The sequence below is a fragment of the Adiantum capillus-veneris genome, chromosome 14, assembly GCF_014529385.1.
Source record: "Adiantum capillus-veneris isolate H3 chromosome 14, ASM1452938v2, whole genome shotgun sequence".
Classification (NCBI taxonomy): Eukaryota; Viridiplantae; Streptophyta; class Polypodiopsida; order Polypodiales; family Pteridaceae; genus Adiantum; species Adiantum capillus-veneris.
The window spans coordinates 143,831,308-143,838,669 of record NC_140944.1 but is presented as its reverse complement, the minus strand read 5'-3'; positions in this window follow the sequence as shown (position 1 = coordinate 143,838,669).

The following is a 7,362-nucleotide window of genomic DNA, read 5'->3' as shown; positions in this document are numbered from 1 at the left end:
AGTCAGCGAGAAACTACCCCAACAGCACAAAAAGGGATCGGTTCATGTAGTGGGATAGACCAGTCTAAGAATTCAAGGACTAATGCTGCAATTCAAATGGTTATCTTGTATAAAAACAATCACTTTCTTGTTGTCGAATTTGAAGAATCTCTAGGTCTTAAAATTTGTTGCTTCTCATTTGCCTTCGGTTGTTAAGTCTATTGGATGGATGAAGTCTTGAAAAGTTGCCTGCAGCCTCTTGCAATGTGTTGCCATGAGCTCTACATTTGATTTCCACGTAGCTGTATTTAGCAACTCCACACACCTTTCAGGGTCATGCTTTTCTCATCTAAGCCATATCACAGTTCTTTAGGTCTCATCAGCTGCCACGGAAGTGAAGTTCAACACAATTCCTATTGTGTGCAGGTGTACAGGAATTTTGTAATTGGGGTTTCTAAATGGTGTATATCCACAATGAATGGCAGTTTTGTTCTAGCTGGTCCAACTGAAGGGCTCGGTTTGACTACTATGTCTTTACGTGGGCAGGGTTTGTTTGGGCTCTTCTTGCACAAAGCAACTGGGCTATATGCCTATTGCCATTTGTTAAGTTGTGCATAATTAATTCTTTTAAAAACACATCACTTTGAATAGCCTACCCGCCTGCTTGTTACCTGTGTAGGCATGTCATTGCGAACTCTTTGCTCCCTATCATGCAAGGCCGTAGCATGTAGCATTGAGCCTTCTTACTTAGGGATTTCTAATGCATCATGTGAACCATAGTAGCTGGTCTTGAACTAGTCAGGCTTTTGTTGAGGCCATGCAGAACTTTACAGCCGGACATGCAGCAATAACATATTGAAACCGTGACTGTAGGACATTACCTAACTCTAGATCCTGAACTTTGGCCGTCTTGGAAGTCCAGATGCACTTGGAATCCCTTCTGAAAATCTTTATGATCAGCTGGCATTTATATCTAGATACCTTTTATCTGAAAGTGGTAAAAGTTAAGTCCATGTGATTATATGTCCATGGTATATTATTGTAGTCTCCCGGCTGCTGAAAACATGGATGAAAGAGTTATCATACATCTGAATGCACTCCATCAGTCACGTTACCCATTGAGAATCAAAGTAGGAGTTATGGTAGGTAACACCATTCCCAGAGACGTATCCTTATCCAATATTATTATGGACTAGGGAATGGTCTTGTCGTGATTATTCCTTGTAAATTGGGCATTGCATGGCGATTGGAGGAGTCGAGGAGCCATGGTGGGAGCTCATATTATGGGAAAGGTCATTGCACAACCGTTCTCGGCCGTCATAGTTGGGGGTAAAGGGACCTAAAATCAAAATGTGGATTTGGTCTGGTGTGTGTGTGAAACTCTATTTTGGCCACCTCAGCTATGCCTGCATGATGTCGTACTTTGAGAGATTGCATACTATAGTTGCATAACCTGCGATTCACACTGCCAGTGGTGGGCATCTGATGATGCATGCAAGGATTGTGGCAGCATTCAAGATTTTTTTGCGCTCGTCCTTACATTGATTTTATTTGGCAATGGTAGCCACACAATAATATGCACAACACACAATCTAGGTCACCATCTGTCAGCAAGGTAGGGAGAATAATAGTTTCTTCAAGGAGATGTACTTCATTGAAGACCTCTCTTGCATTGCCTTATTGGCAGAAAAGAAGTTGGAATAGGTCACACACAAGCTAGAAGATAGCTACAAGGATTGAGAAATTGTAATGCTAAAGCTACAATAGACCCACTCTAAAGCTGCCATTATTGAAAATTTCCATGTAAGCTAGTCAGGGTTCACACCTCCATTTGCTTATTTTTACTCATGTAAGTGGCTTGAACCTCACGTGTTGATTGACATCCCTTATGGATCTAATGCATCTCTATGCCATCACCTTTGGCTAATGATCTTGCCCTCGATGAAGAACATCATTAATTCAGGGTCTTACTCATTAATGCAAATTTAACAACAAATGATTGTGACTTTTGTCATTCTTTCATTCTATTCTTCTCTCAGTTTTGTTTCTTTTGACAGCTTCATTACTTCTAGAGCAATGGATATGCAAGCCATGTGACTTACAGCCAAAGAAAAGTAGCAGTACATATGTCAATGGCCAATATATATTGCAATATCTGGAGAATTCTTTCTCTCTTTTGGCCCTCCATCTAGGATGGTAGATTACATTGACTAGAGATGCGTTGAGCTATTCTAGGTTGGAGATTCTGTGTTAGATGCCAGATTCGATTCAGGCTTCAAATAACATAGAAATCAGATAGAGACACTAAAAAGACAGAAGCTCGACACAAGAAGTGGAATTGGTATATATAGAAACTTAAGAAGAGTATAACTAGCACTAGGTGCCGTGTCAATACAATAGAGGTAAATGATGCTAAGAGCAACAACTCAATGATTATAAAGACTACCTCAATGACTACAAAGACGTGTTGTAGTCCACGGGGTGAAAGCCCCTCTAAATGAAGTAGCGGGTCCTATTTATAGATACCCGCAATGGACTTTGTTTAAATATGCACTACTATAGTTATTGTGGTAATTGCAATTGGGTAACTACCAGATCTTATGATCTCCGGCTTCAACGCCTTCATTTTCGCATATCTAGAGCCTCCTTCAACGTTGTGTGTTAAAAAGTGTGGGGTGGGACTAGACATGCCCCAGGTTGAATCATTCCTTGAGCACTGGATAGTCAGGTACTAAACCAATGAAATCGATCACTATTTGGTTTTCGTGCATCATCATTTTGCGTAGGATTTGAACACATGGAACAAACTCTTTAAGGCGATTTCTTATTCTTGGAGGTTTGTTCTTGTCTTGGAGTCTCTACTGCCTGCTGATGCATTGTTCTCAAGAAACATCTTCACTTTCTAGTCCATTATCTCCTAGCAATCTGTATCTTTGATATAAGCGCCTCGATTTCCAATCTAATAGCTTTCCTACACTTGTATGAAGGGTGATTTTCACACTTCCAAATGCAACCCGAAACTTTGGACATTCATTGCAACTAATTACTGTGCTTGACGGTTTACTAGCACATAATTTGTAGCCAACACATATTCTTGCACTTTGTCGAACAATTGGATGGTGTTGGGGTGTGGAGATAGTGCCTATGTTGCCTGTTCATAATAGGTTATTATTTTCCATTGGTCAAATCATTCTCTTGGCCCCTACATACAACATTTGGAACCTTTCTAGATTCGAATATGGGCATCATTATGTAAAAAGTTTTGGATATGGAGGGCCTTCTCTCCTTGTAACGTCTTGTTCAAGCTAAGGCACTAGGTAGAGTGATTTGGGTCCTCTTTTAAATCAACACAATTTTCCCTTTTTCCCTTTTAAATCAACACAATTTTCCCTTTATGCCCCGGTGTGTTGTTGAATGATCCGATACCTTCTCCATCTAGCCCTTGATTTTGATCACGCTGATTCTCTCAGATTGGTCACTAGGAAAATTTACGTCTTCTTGTGTAGCACTAGTGTCATAAAAACTAATATCTAATTCTCCCAAATGATTTTCTCATGTTAAGCTGATCATTTAATATGGGGAAGTACCAAGGGAGTAAAAGCTAGAATAAGGGGGGACAGTCTGTAAAAGATCAATGTGCTTCAATGGGGCTTAAAAGACCTAAGGTTCAGCTTCATTAAGACTTCCAAAGGCTAAAGTTCCTTTTTTTAATTGTATTGTCTAATGGCCAAAGTAGGGGAAAATTGGATGGTCATGGGAAGACTAAAAAGTCTTCCCACATCCCTAATGGTAGGGGATGAGAGAGAAACACACACACACACACACACACACACACACACACACACACACACACACACACACACACACACACACACACACACACACACACACACACACACTCTCAAGCTCTCCCCCAAAGGGAAGAATGAACACATGGTAGGCTCCTAGGCAATTGTCCCCAATTTCCCCTCAAATCCTATTGGATGGCCATAGAGGTGGACCAATGAGAATTAGGCTAGAGTAAAATTAGTCTAATCAATTAAGAATGCTTGATAAAAGAACCAATAGAAATTAAGCTCCCTAGAAGACTATTGGACAGTCTACCAAGGGGTCCAATGAGCATCCAACAACCCAATGGCTTGCCCGATTCTTACTGGCCAAAAGACAAAAAGGTCCAATGAGAGTTTAAATGAATTATTTAATTACATAAAGCTCTCACAAAAGGGAAAAGGAGGACACATGTCACAAGGCTATCAATTATGCTTCTAATTTGTGATTGGTTAAGCTTTGCAAGAGCCAATGAGAGGCCAACATGAGTAATTTGCAAGAGGGGTCGACCAAGAAGAGAGAGAGGGCTGCATTTTATTCTAACACATTGCTACACACACACACACACACACACACACACACACACACACACACACACACACACACACACACACACACACACACACACACACAGAGCTCAGGTGTGTAAGAAGAACTCCATCTGCTTCTCCAAGCATTGAGAAGTTGAGGCCTACACCAAAAACTCTTGGCTATGGAATGCAAATCCAACCAAGGGTCAAGCTTCAATGGCATGCTCATCTCCTCTACCATGCTAATTACTAAGCTAAGCTAGGCTATTAGAGTAATTATGTGAGGAGAATACTTCTTTCTCGTAAGATACATCTTCTTCCTCTCAATCTATCCTCATTCCCTGCTAGCTTCTCTCACCATTTTGAAGGTGTGTGAGCTCTTGGGAATGAGCCTAGGGACTAGGTGTGTTTCTCAAGCATAATTTGGTCCATGAAGCTTCCATCTTCATTGCACCAACAAGTTAATGAGTTTTGTCAAGAAACACAAGAATTGTATTGTACAAAAGTCTCCTTAGAAGGAAGAAGCTATAATACAAAGCCTTTATGGAGGGGGGACCGCCTCCATGTAAATCCGGTCCTCAATTGTTGTCAATTGTTCTATTTCTCTCTCTTTTCAAGTATTGTCTATGGCAAATTAGCTAGGTGTAAATTTCTATGTTGCTTTCTCAAACTAAGTACTCTTTCTATGCTCATTAGGAACTTATTCTTAATGAAATGCTCACTATGTTATCAATTTCCGCTACACACAAGTTACTAGTGCATTAAATGTTACATTGGTATCAGAGCTATTGGTTTCTCTTTTCTTGCTCAAGAAGAGAGGTCCTCAAGCTTGCTATAAATGGTTGGTGTTATTAATTGCAAAAGAGTAAGTAGATTAGGGGTTTTTCATCCTTGAAGCACGCCTGCTTTATGCAGGTTAACGAGGATACCGTCAAGAGCTATGGTCTTAATAATGGAGTCCTACGGGGCTTGCCTATGGCTTAACCATTATTGAGCTATTAGAATCTTGACAGGAACCGATACTGTCTTGGCTCTGTTGAACCCTCTCTTCTATTCCTTGCAATTAATAATATTTGAGCCACGGGTATAGATGCTTGAAAAATTTACACCTAAAATTTGCTAGTATGGCTGACAAGAGAAAAGAGATTGAAATGAATGTTAATAGCCTTGATTTTGCTAACGAAAGAGGAACTAATAATGCCCCTATGCTTGTAAATTATCTTGTTTCTAGGCTTCAAAAAATCCCTGGGCAATCCATCCCTCCAAGGTGAAGTGTTACAACAATTGCTCACCCATGGTATTCTACAAACTCCCCACCAAGAAGAGAGAGTACCTAGGAAAGCTCCTGGTGAGACTTCCAAAAGAGGTCTCTCTCCGATAAAGGAATAAGAGGAGGATCCATACGAAGGGCTCAAAAACTTGCTACTCGATGAGGCATTTCCCTCCCAAAGGAGAACCCAAGTTTCAACGATAGAGCCCCCATCAAAAGAACGAGAAAGAAGTGAGTCTCCTTCCACCTCGGCGGAGATGGCTCCACGAAGACGACGGGCAAAACGCTCTCGAACACCCTTTAAACGGAGAAGACCATCGTATACTTCTCTACACCATAATTCAAACAGGAAAGAGAGAAAACAAGAGAAGAAAAAGGCGAGAAAGAGGTCACCCTCTTCTCCATATTCTTCACCCTCTTCCTCTTCTAAAGAAAGTAATGGCCCATGCACACAAGGAGGAACAAGGGAAGAAAAAGGCGAGAAAGAGGTCACCCTCTTCTCCATCCTCCTCATACTCTTCCTCTTCTGAAGATGATGGTGCAGCTTTCGAACCACCTAAATGAAGAGGCCATAGGAAATCTTATTCCACCTGGAAGAGGTCGTCAAAGCTCAAAAAGTTCAAAGAGGGAGGAAAGAACATTGCTTTCCTTACCTACGATGACACTTTTGGTGCTATGGACAAAGTCTTGGCCTTTATCCAACAATTCGATCCGGCGTTTGGAGATGAGGACTTCACGGAGTCCTCTAAGCTACGTCATGTAGCCATGCATTTTCAAAAGTCCGCCAAGCAATGGTGGTCTAGCCTACAAGCAAACGATGAAGCTCCACAAACATGGAAAGCTTTAAGAGCTTCCATCATGAAGCAGTTTTTGGCTACCGATGCAAGACAAAGTACTCACCGAATGGCGAAGCTTGAAAGTCTCTCCCTACGAATCTATCCACAAATATGTAGACAAGTTTTGGGATTTACACCTCAAAGCCACTGTCTTCAAAAAGATGGATTTTGGAGAGCAAAAACAACAATTTTGTGCGGGTTTAACTGAGGATATGGTGGAGTATGTTAACTCCCAAAGGCCATGCACCATATATGCAGTCATACACCATACCATAGTGGCTTCAAGAATCAACTTCCAACAAGGGGCTAAGAGAAATCTTAAGCCCACGGAAAACAAGGACCGTAACGAGCCTAAGGGGAAGGAAAACATCCAAAAGTCTCCAAAGGCAATGCCAAAAACAACAAAGCTAAGGTGAATATAAAGGCAAAAGTAAACTCTCTCCTGAAGAGCTAGAGCGTTATAAAGAAACATAACCGTTGTTTCAAGTGCGGGCTTGTCCCCACAAGAATACATGTAATAAACCTCTTAGAGCTACCTTGAGTCAAAAATCAAAAAGAGGATGCTCATCACAAAGGATCTCCTCTATGCCATGCTTGGGGAAAGGTAAGAGAACATGATGCTTTCATTCTCTTTGACCCTGGTTCTACTCACAATTTCATATCTACAGAGTTGGCCACCAAGCTAGGCATCCAAGCATATGAGATGGGAGATGTCCTACCTGTCGATGGTGCTTTCAAGGGGCAAGAAGCCTCAGTCACTTCCTTAATTGGGAAATTGAGGCTCCATGTCCAAAGCTATGTGGACAAGGAGGATTTCTTCATGTCTCCTCTCAAGCATGAGGATGTAATCCTAGGGGCACCATTGTTTGATCGCATGGGTGCCAATGTTAATTTCCCTAAAAGGAAAATCTATTTTAGG